This window comes from Eptesicus fuscus, chromosome 5, assembly GCF_027574615.1.
Source record: "Eptesicus fuscus isolate TK198812 chromosome 5, DD_ASM_mEF_20220401, whole genome shotgun sequence".
NCBI lineage: Eukaryota > Metazoa > Chordata > Mammalia > Chiroptera > Vespertilionidae > Eptesicus > Eptesicus fuscus.
The window spans coordinates 96826746-96844239 of NC_072477.1; the positions used below are offsets into that span (position 1 = coordinate 96826746).

Below are 17494 nucleotides of genomic sequence, written 5' to 3' on the forward strand. Positions count from 1 at the left end.
ATTTGGAGGAATCACAATACCAGATTTCTAGCTATATTACAAATCCACTGTTCTCATAACTGCCTGGTACTGGCACAAGAACAGACATATAGACCAATGCAACAGAACAGAGAACCCATAAATTGACCCAAGCTATTATGGGATCAGGCCTAAACCGGCAGTCGAACATCCCTCTTGCAATCTGGGACCGCTGGCTCCTAACTGCTCACCTACCTGCCAGCCTGATTGCCCCTAACCCCTCTACCTGCCTGCCTGATCGCCCCTAACTGCCTCTGCTTGCCAGCCTGGTCACTCCCTAACTGTTCCCCTGCCAGCCTGGTCCCGCTCTAACTGCCCCCCTGCCAGCCTGGTTCCCACCCTAACTGCCCCCCTCTGGTCTGGTCATCCCCTAACTGTCCCCCTGCCAGCCTGGTCCCCCCTTAACTGCCCCTCTGTCAGCCTGGTTGCCCCCTAACTGCCCCCCTGCTGGCCTGACCACACTCTAACTGCCCCCCTGCTGGCCTGGTCACCCCCTAACTGTCCAGAAAGAAGTCAGATGTCTGGAAGATGTTCGGTTGACCTGGTCTAATTAGCATATTACCCTTTTACTAGTATAGATAACATCTTGTCAGCAGTGACACCCCTCCTCCATTGCCATTTTCTGTTGGTTAGAAGCAAGTCACCCCGACTCAAAGGAAGAGATTTTATAAGAGTGTGAACACCAGAAGGCAAGATCTCAGAGACTACCTTAGAGCCTGTCTGCCATAGGTAATAGTAAACATCTCATCAGTAACAGATACCAGAAGAGAGTGGCATAAGATCCTCAAAGTGATGCAGAAAGGAACTGTCAGCCTGAACCAGGATGAAAGACCATTTAATCCTGAGAGCCAAATAAAGCAATTTCAAACACATAAAAATTTAGAAAGTTGATGACCCACAGACCTTTCCTGTATTTTTATGAAATATCATCTTTAACAAGAAAAACATAGCTAACTACTGGTAGTAAAATATTAATAATTGATTTATTTTGTTTTTAAAAAGATAGACTTGAAAGTCCAGATGGTGATACATGTAGATGGGGAGATCAGATGGATAGTATATACAGCTGGCCTACTGATGGTACCTTTGCTGTTTCGGAGGAGAACAGAGGCACTGGGTAAGCTGTAATATCATTAGGAAAGTGTACAATGACATATATACATTAAAACCAAATTTTACCTAAAAGTGAAGGATCATACACTGTAGTATTCAAACCAGTAGTAGGGAGAACGCAAATCCAGAACAACTACCTCCACCACCACCAACAACAACAGAAATCTTTGTTAATTCAACAAATTTCAGGAAAGTTGAAAAAGGAGCCAAAATAAAAACAGGGTACAAGAAACATAATAAATGTAAAATTATTATATTCACCTCTTAAAATATGCTGCTTTTAACCCTTTGTACTCGCTTGCTTTTTTCTCGATTCCTGTATTCTACTCAGGATTTAATTTTTTAAATACCCCAGATTTTACAAAGCGCAGCAATAGAATAAAAAACGGGAGTTTCTTTTCATACAAACTTATTTATTTGGATTTTTTATATTTCAAATTATTGATACATTCAAAGAGTAATTGTAATCTCGACATCTGAGTGCAAAAGGTTAAAAGACATTTAAAACATCTGAACAAAGCCCTAGCTGGCTTGGCTCAGTGGATAGTGTGTCAGCCTGCAGACTGAAGGTCCCGGGTTCGATTCTGGTGAAGGGCACATGCCTGGGTTGCTGGCTTGATCCCCAGTACAGGACGTGCAGGAGGCAGCTGATCAATGATTCTCTCTCATCATTGATGTTTCTCTCTCTCTCTCCCTCTTCCTTCCTCTCTGAACTCAATAAAAATATATTTGGGGTAAAAAAACACACACAAAGCTTAAAAATAAAAGAATTCTCTAATTTCAAATAAATCCCTTGAGGTATTTGCTGAAAATGCAGGTTTCTGGGCCCAGATTCAGAAATGTTGATTCAGAAGGCATTGCTTCTAAACTCAGTAGTATGGATTTTTAACCAGTTAGTCAGTTGTTTCTGATGAATGTAGTCTGAGTATCAACTGTAGAACATCAGAGTCTTCAGGACCTGGCTTTGCCAAGAAAATCTTCCATCATGGGATAATCTTACTTTGTTTTCCCTGATCCCTCAACAAATTATACTTTTCCTTTCACTGCCGCCCCCCGCCCCCCAATCTGATCCTCATTTCCACGAGAGTGTCAGCTCCTTGAAGACCTGAGCAACATCTCATTTATCATGTGGACCCTTACAGCACTTGGCATGATAAACTGAAAGGCTATACCATTTTTTGGCTTATGAATAAGTCAAAGAAAGTGTGAAAAAAGTGAATGAGTGGAGACTGGAAGTAAACTAATACCAAAAGAAGGAGTAAGAGGAGGACTGAAAGAGGCAGACTGCTGAGACAGAGCAGACCAGAGGAGACTGGGAGAGACCAGCACAGTAAGAAGAGGAGAGCAGGGAAGTGTGGCTTGTCTGATTATTGTTTCCCAGGCCCCAAGTCTTCAAGGTTAGGTGCAGTTGCTCTACAGCCATTGTTTCTGCAGCACCAAAGATGAAAGTCAGACAAAATAATCCAAAAGTGCTGAACTGTGATGGTTATATTTTCAGGGGTTTAAGAGACTTTACTTTCCTCAGACATTGAGGAAAGTCTTCAGCTGAAGTCCATTAAGCAAATTAAAAAGCAGGAGAAAAATAAACACAGATTGATGTAGATAGCAGTTTTATGAGGCAAAGGAAGCAGTTAGTTCTGACAAAGCTCCCAGCCCTGGATCCCAGCCATTACAACTCTTAAGATATAGTTCTCTCCAAGATATCCTGCTGGCAGTCATAAAAGAAAGCTAATAGACTTTCTTCCCTACAAAGACAGGGGCTTACATAAACTAAAATAAAAATATTATACACATTGTTTTTTGGTACAGTTCCAGACATCAAGCCATTTGTCCTTTTGTCCCTAAACAGGAAAATAAGTAATAAATCCAATATATTTAAGAGTTATATACTGTACATGCTGCTTGGATTTCAAATGAAACCAAACCACGTTAACACACATTTCCCCCAAAGAGAAACTTGTGTGTTAAAAAATCACTTCAAATTCAAACCTTTTTTATATTATTAGTATATCTAAAAAACAAGACATTTTATAATGTTCCAGATTTTTAATAATAGAAGTGTTTAAAAAGTTATTGCACGTGCGTGATGTACAAAGCACTATGCTTGGGCCTTTGATCATGCGAAGAAGAAGAACAAAGGATCTATATTTAGATCCTCTTCCTTGCATATGACTTTGTACATTTATTTTAGACACTTAAAAATAAAGTCACCCCTTGGACTTTGTCTCCAAGGCAAGGAATATTCTTTCAGGGCATTGACTCTGTGCTCGACAAATATTTTCCACGGGTGCAGGGCAAAGCCAGAATTCGATTTTCCATTTCACATTCTGTGATAGATTCGGAAGCCATGCTCTTCTTCACCTTGCTCTGAGGTGGTGGAAACCCAGCCTGGTGCCAGCCCTGCTCTATAGCCGATTCACTCGTGTCTCGTGGTTCCTCTCTAGGACCGAGGGCTGCAGAAGGTGGAGGGGTGATGTTTAAATGCAAATTTAGCCCTTGGATTTTCTAAGCCAAGTAAATCCAGCATTTTGAATCATTTTTATATTTTAAAGGACTCAGGCTTTCCAAATTCTACAAAATTCCTGACTTCCAAAGATCTTCAGCCTTTGCTTCATCCTTAACATATGAAAGCATAATCACAAACTTCATATATTTCTAAATAAATGGGGCAAAACAAATCTCAGTCAACAAAACCCATCAAAAGTGAAAAGTATTGTTTTGCAAAAATGTTGCAGTATATTTTAACAGAAAATAAAATTAAGTTGTACTAAATTTTTAACAGATTAAAGCACATTTTTCTCTTTTATGTGCAGTTAACAAGTACAGTGTCTTTAAAACATAAAGGAACAGATTCTCCCTTGACCTAGTAAGTATCTTCGATTAATCTTCCAAAGAGCCCATAATAATCCCAAACTTAGTTTCTGGTCTCTGGACACCAAAACCCAAATTAAGTCCGATTATTCTTTCTAGCAGAACACAGGAAACGCATGACCAGTTTAAATTCACAGAAACCCCAAACCCATTTTTACCAATCATTTTAAACATCTTATCCCTTGAAATTTTTTATGAGAGCTGCCTTAAAAATAAAATGGACTGATTTGGGCTTCTCTGTTGCTTGCCTTTCCTACTGTGTAGTGGAAATGCTGATTATAAGGCAAATGCATGGATTGTGCAGAAACCAAAGATAAGAGGTTCAAATACTCTACAAAGCAGGCTACTAGAGGAAAAATATAAGGAACAAGCATTTCCCCAAATCACCAAATGAATTAGAAATCATAGCCCTCTGGAAGTGCCCATGATTTTTAACATCCATGGAATGCTTTGCTGAGTAAATATCAAATATTATTACCACAAGTGGAATTTCCATGCAATCTTGGATCCTCGACTTTTCTTATGCAACCTGTGCAACCTCATTAGTGGCACAAACTCTGCTGTGAAAATCCATCCAGATTTGCAATCGGCAAAAACGTTAAGATGTGTAAAGGAAGTGTAAGATCCTGGGTCATGTATATATGGGGAGTAGCTATAAAGTGAGGAGCTGGCTAGGTGGGAGTACTTTATGGAATCAGGTTGATGACTCACAGAGGAGAGGAGAAATGGGAGCGGTCCTTCTGAGTGCTCAGTGGGAAAGAAGGGGCAAGGGCTCTATCTAAGGAACAGTGAGAGAAAAGACAGCTTCCAAGGACGCAGAATGCCTTAGTCCCGTGGTCGGCAAACTGCAGCTCTCGAGCCACATGCGGCTCTTTGGCTCCTTGAGTGTGACTTTTCCACAAAATACCACGGCCTGGGTGAGTCTATTTTGAAGAAGTGGCGTTAGAAGAAGTTTAAGTTTAAAAAATTTGGCTCTCAAAAGAAATTTCAATCGTTGTACTGTTGATACTTGCCTCTGTTGACTAATGAGTTTGCCGATCACTGCCTTAGTCCATCAGCCACTGTGAACAGAAGTACACTTCCCAATTAACTTGTATACAAGGTATTGGGCAATAGCTGCTATTTTCTGTTCTTGTTTAGAATTCTGCTAGATGACTGCTATGTTTGGAAAAGTGACGGCAATAGTTGTGTTACAGTTATGTGGGCGGGTTTGTGGAGAATTGCATCTCTAGATTCAACGGTAACATTGTTATTTGTTTCTGAACTGAATTTCCATAGGTTTGTTGCATTAGCTCAATATTTATCAAGCTCTGACTAGGTGCCAGGCACCAGGAAACTCTTCCATATGCCAAAACAATCACAAATATTCATTCAACAAGCACTTACTGATTGTTTACTCAAAGCTAAACTTTGTGCTGCATGTTAAATGCAACAAGGTAACTCTTGGCTTCAGCTTTCAGGTTTTTTTTTATTATTGAGGTACAACTGACATATGACATTCCATTAGTTTCAAGTGTATAAATAATGATTCAATATTTATATACATTATAAAATGACCACCACAATAAGTCTAGTTAACATCTGTCACCATACATAGTCACAAAAATTTTTATTGTGAAGAGAACTTTTTAAGATCTACTTCCTTAGCAACTTTCTAATACGACTTTCTTCTCTCATTTTGCCCATCCCTCATTCTCTGCCTCTGGGAACACTAATCTATTCTCTGTATCCATGAGCTTGCTTTTTGTTTCTTGTTGTTGTTTTTTGTTTTAGATTTCACATATAAGTAAGATCACATGGTATTTTTCTTTCTCAGTCTGACTTATTTCACTGAGAATAATGCCCTCAAGTTCCATTCACATCACAAATGGCAAGATTTAATTTTCTTATTGCTGAGTAATATTTGTGTGTGTGTGTGTGTGTGTGTGAGTGTGTGCAGATATCTTTTTGAATTTGTGTTTTGGATTTCTTAAAATAAATAATCAGAAGTGGAATTGCTAGGTCATATGGTAATTCTATTTTTACTTTTTGAGAAACATCCACACTGCTTTCCACAGTAGCTGCACCAATTTACATTCCCACCAAAAGTGCACAAAGTTTCCCTTTTCCACATCCTTGCCAGTACTTATTTCTTCTCTTTTTTATAATAACCATTCTAACAGGTGTGAGGTGATGTTTCATTGAGGATTTGCATTTCCCTTTGATTAGTGATTTTGATCATCTTTTCATGTGCCTATTGACAATCTATATGTCTTCTTTAGAAAAATGTCTGCTCTGATCCTCTGTTCACTTTTAATTAAATTGTTTGGGGGTTTTTTGCTACTGTATGAGTTATTTATATATTTTGTATACTAAACCCTTATTAGATATATGATTTGCAAATATTTTCTCCCATTCAGTAGGCTGCCTTTTCATTTTGATGATAGGGGCCTTAGCTTGTTAATCTGTAAAAGAAGGTACTATATACTGCAACATTTCTACAGTTTCTATCTGTTAAAAATTTTTCTTTGATTGGTTTTATTACTTATTTATAAATAGTTTTTCTTTCATTTATAAACTTCACAAACCCAGATTCATGACTGTGATTTGTCCTGACTCTAAATTATGCATTGTAAAGGTCACCAGATGTTTCAGTTCTGACCACTGGAGCCTGCCAGCATTGAGAATGAAGATAAACGTTAACTGGAATTTTAAACACATGCTTACAAATTACTACAAACCTTGGATACAATAAATAAATGACAACAAGAGAATCAATATCCTTAGAATATTTCTGTAAAACTTCTTTCCCACTTAATAGTGGCAACATAATCAGTATTCCTACAGAAATGGGGCTCTCTTTTTGAGGCACATGCTCAAGGCTAAAGTAGTTTTGTTGGTGCCTCATACCTGGGTTATCTGTCTTACAGTTACAAATATTTGGCCATTGACAGGAGCCAATCATTGTAAGCCTACTAGGTTTCTGGTTTTCCTTATTCTGGGAATGTGCAGTTGGATTAAATTATGGAAAAAGTCATGCCACAGACATTTTCCTTTCAAGAAGTTAAGTTCTTGAGTTCAGCCACAGTGCAAGTTCCTTCTGCATTTATCTTGGACTAAAAGAAATTGAAAATGGCTATAACATGACCTGCTGACATATGAGAGTAAAATGGGAAAGGTTTGCAAAGATGATGGCAACAAAAATGGTTTACAAATGTTTTCATATTTGTGGGGGGAAATGGAAAAGTGGGAAAGACTGACCATGAACACATGCACACACACACACACACACACACACACACACACACACACACACACACAGGTTCTCCTAGTGTTAGAGCACAACTGACAGAAATTCTTCGGGTGCCACAAAGTTTAGTAAATGCGTGTTTCATAGAGTAACCAATGTTATCCCACTGTCCTGAACCATGCCAAGGTTTTGGAGTGTTTGGAACACTGAAGAACTTTCTTTATGCATATGGCAAATGTTAAAAATGTCAAGAAATAAGAACAGTAAGGAAGATCCAGTGCAAAATTAACATGGCATGAAAGAACACAAAGAGCTCATACTCTACCTGTGTGTCTCCAGGCAGGGCAGAAGGCCCCAGAGGGTGAGCTGTCTAATCAGAGTGAGCAGGCTCAAAAGTGGCAATTTTTAGCACTCTAGAAATCTCAGATTCCTTTAAGAATTACATCAGATTTAGAGTTTATCCCCAGAAAAGTGCTCATTAATATCCCCATTTTTCATACAATTATAGGAGATTTCCAGATCTCCCAAAGCCTTGAACTGAGAACTACATCCAATGACTTAAAGTCACTGCTGCTGTGATCACCATCAGGATGATGAAGTTTAAGTTTGATTTGTGTCATGGCTGGTTGTTCCATGTAGGTAAATGTATAAGGTTAGCAGCTTGAGTATTTATACCTGCACTCTGTGGCTCTCATTTTACATGACCCCAGATAAGAGAGGTGAGAATAATGTATCCATTCATTCCTTTTAGTCTATTGCACTATTTGGAAGTTTAGATGGTACAGAATATTACCAATGTGGTTGCATTTTATTAAAAAAATTAAGATCAGACTATATATTAGAGTTAACTATATTAGAAGTTAAATAGTTAAATGTATTAAAATGTGGCCTTTAAATAATAGAATTTTCACAATAATTTGTAATAAGAAAGTGATTTTGAAAATCTTTTGTGACTTGTTTGCTGGGTTTTTCACTGGCAAAGTAGTTAAAAGTGTTGTTAGATTTGGAGATTAATCTTTTTTTAAATAATAAACAAATCCACTATGTGTGTTTTTCCCAACACCACTAATCATTTCTTTCTTTCTTTTTTTTTTTTTTTAAGTTCTCAAGCTAGAATATTTTTCCATTAATTTTTAGAGAGAATGGAAGGTAAGGAGGAAGGGGGAGAGAGAAAGAAAGTGAAACATGGATGTGACAGAGACACATCATTTAGTTGCCTCCCACACATTCCCTGATCCGAGCCTGGAATTGAGCCTGCAACCGAGTTATGTGCCCTTGACCAGGAATCAAGCCCGTGACCCTCAGGTCCTCAGGGTGATGCTCTAACCATTGAGAAAAACTGGCGAAGGCAAAGCATTACTTAATTCTCAGCAGACACTGAGTGTCCTACAACTTAAATCAAATGACATATCCCACAGATTAAGGGCTCAGTCCCAAAAGATTACCCTCCAATTTGGGAGCCAATCACAAGTCCAGGTTGTTTGTGTGCTTCTGACCAACAAGCAATAAATTAGAAGCTCTCACATCCCTGTCTTTGGATTGGATTAATTTGCTAGAGTGGCTCATAAAACTCTAAGCTGCAAACCAGTTTAGTTACCAGATTACTGGTTTATTACAAAGGGTGTTAAAGGATATGAATGAACAATCAGATGAAGAGATAACGTAGGACAATTGTTCAGGTCTGGGAGTTTTGTCTCTGTGGAGTTTGGGGTGTGACACCCTCCCAGCATAAGAATGCATTCTAGTTCACTAACCCAGAAGTTCTCCAAAGCCCCTCCCTTTTGGTTTTGATGGCAACTTCATTACCTACCACAATTGATTAAATCATTGGCTATTGGTGATTGAATTCAATCTCCAGCCATTCTCCCCTCCCTGGAAATTAGAAGTGGGACTGAAAATTCCAACCTTCTAGTCAGGTGTTGTTTTCCCTGGCAAACAGGCCCCATCCTTAGGTGCTTTCCAAAAAGTCACTTCCTCTTAACATAAACTCAGGAGTGGTTGAAAGGGGCTTGTTATGAATATCAGCACACATTTATCACTCATCACTTAGGAAATTCCAAGGGTTTTAGAACCTCTCTTCCAGAAATGGAGGACAAGGACCAAGTATATATTTCTTATTATAAATCACAATATCACACATATTTGCTTGTTTTCTATTGTAAGTGGCTATCAGTGTTAAAAAAAATTTAGACTCTGTATTTTGGAATAATTTTAGATTTACAGAAAAGTTTCACAGATAGTAGTCTCCATACCTTCTTCACCCAGCTTTCCCAACATTACATATTCAACAGTACATTTGTCAAAAACAAGAAATGAATGTGATTGCAATGCATTAACTACAGGCTTTACTCAAATTTCACCAGTTTTTCTAATATCCTTTTTCTATTCCAGGATACATTTAGTCACTTTATCTCCTTAATCTCTTCCAGTCTGTAGCAGGTTCTCAGTGTTATTCTTTATGACTGACATTCGAATGGTACTGGTCAGGTATTCCATAGAATGTCCTTCATTTGGTGCTTGACTTACGTTTTCTAATAATTAGATGGGGGTCGGGGCACAGAAGGGAAATGCCCCTCTCATCATATTATATGATGGGGTACATAACATGACTTCATCACTGGCTAAGGTGGGGTCCACCAGGTTTCTCCACTTAAAGTTACCATTTTTCCTTTTCCATACTCAATCTGTTGGAAGCAAGTCACTAAGTCCAGGCCCTACTCAAAGGAAGGAGAATTAAGCTCCATTTCCTGGAGAAGGGATTGGCTACATACATTATTCAGAACTAGAGGCCTAGTGCACAACATTCATGCACTGGTTAGGGGGCGGGGGTCCTTCAGCCTGGCCTGGGCCCTCTCGCAGTCTGGGACCCCTAATGGGATGTCAACTGCCGGCTTAGGCCATTTGGGAGTCGGCCTAAGCCTGCAGCCGGACATCCCTCTCGCAGTCCAGGACCCCTCCTCCTTACTGCCCTCCTGCTTGCTGCTTCTTAGCGCTGCTGCAGAGGCAGAAGAGGCTCCCGCCACCGTAGCTTCGCTTGCCAGCCATGAGCCCGGCTTCTGGCTGAGTGGCACTCCCCCTGTGGGAATGCACTGACCACCAGGGAGCAGCTCCTGCGTTGAATGTCTGCCCCCTGGTGGTCAGTGCGCATCATAGTGACCAGTCATTCTGGTCGTTCCACTATAATGGTCGCTTAGGCTTTTATTATATAGATTATTCTTCCTATATTTATTTATTCATATCAGTGAGTACTCCTAGATATTTATTTTATTCTCTATACTACTAGTGGCCCGGTGCACAAAATTTGTGCATGGGGGGGTTCTCTCAGCCCAGCCTGCACCCTCTCCAATCACAGACCCCTTGGGGGATGTCCGATCCATGTGGGATCGGGCCTAAACTGGCAGTCAGACGTCTCTCTCATAATCCAGGATGACTGGCTCCTAACCACTCATCTGCTTGATCACCCCTAACCCCTCTGCCTGCCGGCCTGATCATCCCTACCTTGCCCCCCTGCTGGCCTGATCGCCCCTACCTTGCCCCCCTGCCAGCCTGATTGCCCCTAACCTCTCTGCTTGCCTGCCTGATCACCCCTAACCCCTCTGCCTGCCTGCCTGCCTGATCACCCCTAATCCCTCTGCCTACTGGCCTGATCACCCCTACATTGCCCTCTGCCAGCCCGATTGCCCCTAACTGCCCTCCCCTGCCAGTCTGATCACTCCTAACTGCCTCTGCCTCGGCCCCCACCACCATGGCTTTGTCCAGAAGGAAGTCAGATGTCTGAATGATGGCCAGTCGACCCGGTCTAATTAGCATATTACCCTTTTATTAGTATAGATAGATTATATAGAATAGGATTGCTTAAATGGGGGAGGGGGAGCCTTTTTCAGCAGGAAGACATGCTCTTGGCAAACAAAAACACATAATCTTTATATCTGGACTGATAGCCAGCCATATGCACTATACTGCCAAACTGGTCATTAAAAAATTGAATCACTTTCTCACACCTTATACCAAATAGCTGTTGCCCTTAAAACCGCTCCTCAGCCCCTACCTTTGGTTCTGCCTTCGCAGTTCACCCAGAGTAAGTTCTGATTGGTCAGTTTCTATGCCACCCAGTGTCAAAAGCAGCCATTGGCTCCTGGCACTTCACCCAGATTTGGTTCTGATTGGTCGGTTTCTATGCCAGTCAGCACCTCCAGGCCTATCTCTGGGCCTGATCAAAGAGGTGGGGCTAATCAGCAGCCCCAGTGGAGGCCCAAGGGAAAGAGAGGCGTGGCTGCTGGCCAGGCCCCGAGAGAAAGAGAGAGGCAAGGGCTGATCAACAGCTGCCATGGATGCTACAGATTAGACCCTGCTCCTCTCTCCAGGCCTCTGTTCAGGCCTGATCTGCAGCCCCCTCAGCATTCAGTGCTGGGACATGGTGCCGCATTGGTGGGCAGTCAGTGCTGGGTCGCCACAGCAACCCAGCACTGACTTCTGGTCAGTCAAGCCATCGGTCATTTTGGATGTTACGACCCTGGGTTTTTATATATTGGGATAGTTATTCATTTTTCCCAAGTTCTGAAATTAGCCAATTTTCCATGGAATCCAGGTTTTCTTTATTGTAGAATCTATAATAATAAAAGTGTAATATGCTAATTAGACCACATAGCTGAACGACCTTCCGGACGTCATTCCAGATGTCCTTCCAGATGAGGCCACCATGGCGGAGGCTGAGGCAGAGGTGGTTAGGGTCAATCAGGCAGGCAGGCAGAGGGATGAGGGGTGATCAGGCAGGCAAGCAGAGTAGTTAGGGGCAATCAGGAAGGCAGGTGAGTGGTTAGGGGTGATCAGGCAGGTAGGTGAGCAGTTAGGGGTGGTCAGGCAGGCAGGAAGAGTGACTGGAGTGATCAGGAGGAAAGGCGAGCAGTTAGAGGCAATCAGGCAGGCAGGTGAGTGGTTAGGGGCAATCAGGCAGGCAAGCAGAGTAGTTAGGGGCAATCAGGAAGGCAGGCAAGCGGTTAGGGGCAATCAGGCAGACAGGCAGAGGAGTTAGGGGTGATCAGGCTGACAGGTGAGCAGTTAGGGGTAATCAGGCAGGCAGTCAAGTGGTTAGGGGTGATCAGGCAGGCAGGCAGAGTGATTAGAGTGATCAGGCAGGCAGGCGAGCAGTTAGAGGCAATCAGGCAGGCAGGTGAGTGGTTGGGGCAATCAGTTAGGCAGGCAGAGTGATTGGGGTGATCAGGCAGGCAGGTGAGTGTTTAGGAGCAATCAGGCAGGCAGGTGAGTGGTTAGGGGCATCAGACAGGCAGGCAAGCAGTTAGGGATGATCAGGCAGGCAGGCAGGCACAGTTATTAGAGTGATAAGGCAATCAGGAATGCAGGCAGAGGAGTTAGGGGTGATCAGGCAAGCAGGCAGAGGAGTTAGGGGCAATCAGGCTGGCAGGCGAGTGATTAGAAGCAATCAGGCAGGCAGGCAAGTGGTTAGGGGCATCAGGCAGGCAGGCAGAGGTGTTTAGGGATGATCCAGCAGGCAGTCAAGCAGTTAGGGGTGATCAGGCAGGCAGGCAAGTGGTTAGGGGTGCTCAAGCAGGCAGACAGAGGGTGAGGGGTGATCAGGCAGGCAAGCAGAGGCAGTTAGGGATGATCAGGCAGGCAGATGAGTGGTTAGGGGCAACCAGGCAGGCAAGCAGAGTGGTTAGGAGTGATCAGGCCAGCAGGAAAGTGGTTTGAGGCAATCAGGCAGGCAGGCAGGCAAGCAATTAGGAGCCAGCGGTCCCGGATTGCGAAAGGGGTACTCAACTGGCACCTGCAGCGGGATCGGGCCTAAACTGGCAGTTGGACATCCTTCAAGGGGGTCCAGATTGCGAGAGGGTGCAGGCCGAGCTGAGGGATGCCCCCCCTCCCAATGCCTGAATTTCATGCACCAGGCCTCTAGTACTGCTATAAGCACGATCTGGGTACTGAGTGTGTCCATGATTACTGAGTGTCATATCTTCCAGGAACTCTCAGAAGATAGTTAAAAAATAAATTGATATATATCGACCCATGTGTACACATATACCTATATTATTTCTTTATCTATCAAAGATAGGAGATAGACATGTATATCTCTATTTGACAAGTATAAGATATATCTAACAAAGATATCAAAGACAGAGAAATAAATGTATGTGTGTGTGTGTTTGTATGTATGCATATGTGTATCTATCTGAAAATAGAGATAGATAGGTAATAAATAGATAATCTGTGACTCTAATCCAGCATCACAAGTTCATTCTAGCTTCCTTTTTTTCTTATTTGTAACTTTTTCCTTTGACAATGTGAAATCTGGCTCCCATTATCCATAATTTATTTACTCATTCATTTAAACCTAGTATACATGTAGTTTCAAAATTGCTAACTCCTACTTTTGTGAAAATGAATTTACTAACTAACCTGTAGTGTTGGTGCAGATTTTTTCATCTTTAGATTTAAACATCCAGTCAAAGCACTATTGTCCAAAGTTACCTAGATCAGTGATTCTTTTGCCATTCCCTTCAATGAGGTTATGTTATACATTTGTAATACAATTATTTTTCTTTGTCACAGTCTGCATTCCATCTTGGGATCCCTCAACATCCTGGTTGATTTTTTAAAAAATTTGCATACAGCAAAATTTATTATCTGAGGTGCACAGTTCTATGGGTTTTGACAAATTGATAGAGACATGTTTTCACTACCACAGTAATATTAAGAACAGGTCTATTGATCTAAAATTTCCCTTGTGAAATCCCTTTGTAGTCAACTCCTCCATTAGCTTCTGACAATCACTGATCTGTTTCCATCCTATAGTTTTGCTTTTTTCATAACATCATATAAATGGAATCTCATAATATGTAGTATTTTGGGATGCTTCATTTTCTTAGCAATATGCTTTTGAAATTCATCCATGTTGTGGAAATCAATAGCTTATTTATTTTATTGCTGAGTAGTATTCCATTGAAGGGATATACCACAGTTTTATTTATACATTCTTTTGTTAAAAGACATCTAGTTGCCTCTAGTTTTAAATGATTATGAATCAAGTTGCTATAGACATTGGATACCTCATTTTTGTGTAAACATAATATTTCTTTTTTTAACCTTTTTAAAATGTTTTCAAATTATTTATTTATTTATTTTTAATTGAATTTATTGGGATGCCATCCTAATCTAATAAAGAGGGAATATGATGCCGAAACCGGTTTGGCTCAGTGGATAGAGCGTCGGCCTGCGGACTGAAGGGTCCCAGGTTCAATTCTGGTCAAGGGCATGTACCTTGGTTGTGGGCACATCCCCAGTGGGACGTGTGCAGGAGGCAGCTGATCGATATTTCTCTCTCATCGATGTTTCTAACTCTCTATCCCTCTCAATTCCTCTCTGTAAAAAATCAATAAAATATATTTTTTAAAAAAAGAGGGAATATGCTAATTAATCCTCACGCCATCACAAAGATGGCGGCACCCACAGCCAATAAGGAGAAAATATGCTAATTGACTGCCACGCCCTCAAAGATGGTGGTGCCCAGTCCCCTCAGCCCCCCGGGGTGGCAGGTGCACAGCAAGGCTGGGCCCACCCCCAGATGGGCCCAGCTGCTCCACACGCCTGCCTCCAGAGTCCCCCAGTCCCCTCAGCCCCCAGCTGCCCAGGGCCAGCCGGAGGTGCAGGCAAGCCTCGGATGGCGGCTGCCCAGCCGCCCAGGGCCGCCTGAGGCTCAGGTAACCAGGGCCAGCTCAAGCTTGCGCTCCTGGCAGTGCAACAGCAGAGGTGTGATGCAGTGTCACCTTCCCCTGATCACCAGGTCACCTCCTGTGCTTGAGGGCTCCCAGACTATGAGAGGGGGCAGGCTGGGCTGAGGCACCCCCCCCCTCCAGTGTATGAATTTTCATGCATCAGGCCTCTAGTTGATTAATAAAATTATATAGGTTTCAGGTATACAATTCTATAATACAACATCTGTATATTGTATCATGTGTTCACTACCCAAAGTCAAGTTTCCTTCCATCACCATTTATCCTCACTTTACGCTCCCCACCCTTCCCCACTCCCCTTTCCCTCTGGTAATCTCCATACTGTGTCTGTCTATGTGGTGTGTTGCTCTTTTGCTTAATCTCTTCACCTTTTTCACCCAACCCTCCTACTCTCTCCCATCTGACAGCTGTCAGTCTATTCTCTATATCTGTGAGTCTGTTTCTATTTTGCTCGTTAGTTTCTTTTGTTCATTAGATTCCACATTTAAGTGAAATTATATGGTAATTGTCTTTGTCTGATTGGCTTATTTCACTTAGCATAATACTCTCCAGGTCCATCCATGCTGTTGCAAAAGGTAAGACTTCCTTCTTTTTTACAGCTAAGTAGTATTCCACTGTATAAATGTACCATAGCTTTTTTATCCACTCATCTATTGATGGGCACTTTGGCTGCTCCCAAATCTTGGCTATTGTAAATAATGCTGCAATGAACAGAAGGGTGCATATATTCTTTTCAGGTTTCTTCAGATATATTCCTAGAAGTAGAATCACTGGGTCATAAGGCAATTCCATTTTTAATTTTTTGAAGTACTGGTAACTCCATACTGCTTTCCACAGTGGCTATACCAGTCTGCATTCCCACCAACAGTGCAAGAGGTTTCCCTTTTCTCCACATCCTTATCAACACTTGTTGTTTGTTGATTTATTGATGGTAGCCATTCTGGCAGCTGTGAGGTGATATCTCATTGTGGCTTTAATTTTCATTTCTCTGATGATTAGTGATGTTGAGCATCTTTTAATATGTCTATTGGCCATCTATACATCCTCTTTGGAGAAGTGTTTATTCAGGTCCTTTGCCCATTTTTAATTGGTTTGTTTGTTTTTTTGGTGTTGAGTTTTATAAGTTCTTTATAAATTTTGCATTAGATGTATCATTGGCAAATATGTTCTCCCAGTCACTGAGCCAAAGTCTACATTAGTTGTAAACTGGCAAAAATATTTTCAGCCTTGGCCAGTGTGGCTCAATTGGTTGAGCATCATCCCATGCACTGTGAGGTCGCCAGTTCCATTCCTGGTCAGGGCACATACCTGGGTTGTGGGCTTGATCTCCAGTGAGGGGCATGCAGGAGGCAGTCAATCAATGTTTCTCTCTCTCTCTCTCCATCTTCCTTCCTCTCTCTCTAAAATCAATGAAAACATATTTTAAAATATTTTCAAGGCCTGGATTTTCTCCCTTCCTATTCTCTTTCTACCCTTGATCTCTCCCTCAAGATGTCAAACGCCCCATCTACATACACTTTAGTTTATTTCTTCCCAGCTTTCCCATACTCTTCCCCACCAGGGATGGCCACTAGGTGCTCACATGTTCTCACAAGCTGCTCCTCTCTGGGACCCCTCTGCTTTTCCCCAGTTCCTCATGTCCCAACTTCTGGAGTCCTGTACTTATGACACTAGCAAGAGAAAGGGAAAGCAATGCCACCTTTGTTGGCATCGTGGGGGTGAACCTGTCTTAGTCTAGTCCAAACTTGGCCACTGACTAGGTGTGGAGTTCAGGTGTGCTATACCTGCCCATCATATGCCCCATGATTGTGCTACCTGCCCTGACCCTCCCCAAAATTTGTTGGGAGCAGAGCATTGTTGTAGCATATATAAAGGAACTCGCCTCTAAGAACAGGGTTAGAGGAAACAATGCATTTCTTTTTCCAGCATTTCTAACTTTTCCCCTCTAGGGATCAGCATGGCATACTATGACAGCCACTACAACACCATGGCTTAGGATGTCCTAGGATGGAAGCATTGACTATGGAATTTTTCACAGAGACAGTTACACATGGTACAGACATGCAAAGATACAAGACAAGAAACTACTGTCATGTTGCCTGTTCAGGTACAGTTTTAATTTGCATTCTCAGAAACAAAGACACGATGGCTGCTAATGGGATATCCACTCATTTTCTGCTTTAAAATTTGAAGTTCAGATGTGCAGGTAGGTTTGTACTAGTCAATAAATTATTCAACAGTTTCTCAAGGTAAAACTGATCCTGTGGCTTAATTGGGACAGACAAGTGACCTTACTACCTTTCATGCATAGAGATATTAAATATCTTCAGTAAGAAGGAGAAAGTTGTTTGCCAATTAATTTTTATAAGTGACTCACTCAAATGATGCAGTTTATGCCTCTTTGTACAGAATGAGACAAGTAAATATACTTTACATAACATTTCTTAAACAGTAGAAATGAAGCTAGAATTTACTTCCAAATATTCTACTTTATGATTTAAGAAACATAGGCATG

At 41.7% G+C, this 17494-nt stretch overlaps 1 pseudogene; it reads left to right on the forward strand.

The window, feature by feature from the left end:
- Positions 1-17494, forward strand: part of LOC103294049 (lysozyme-like protein 1) — a 134820-nt pseudogene that overhangs the window by 99813 nt on the left and 17513 nt on the right.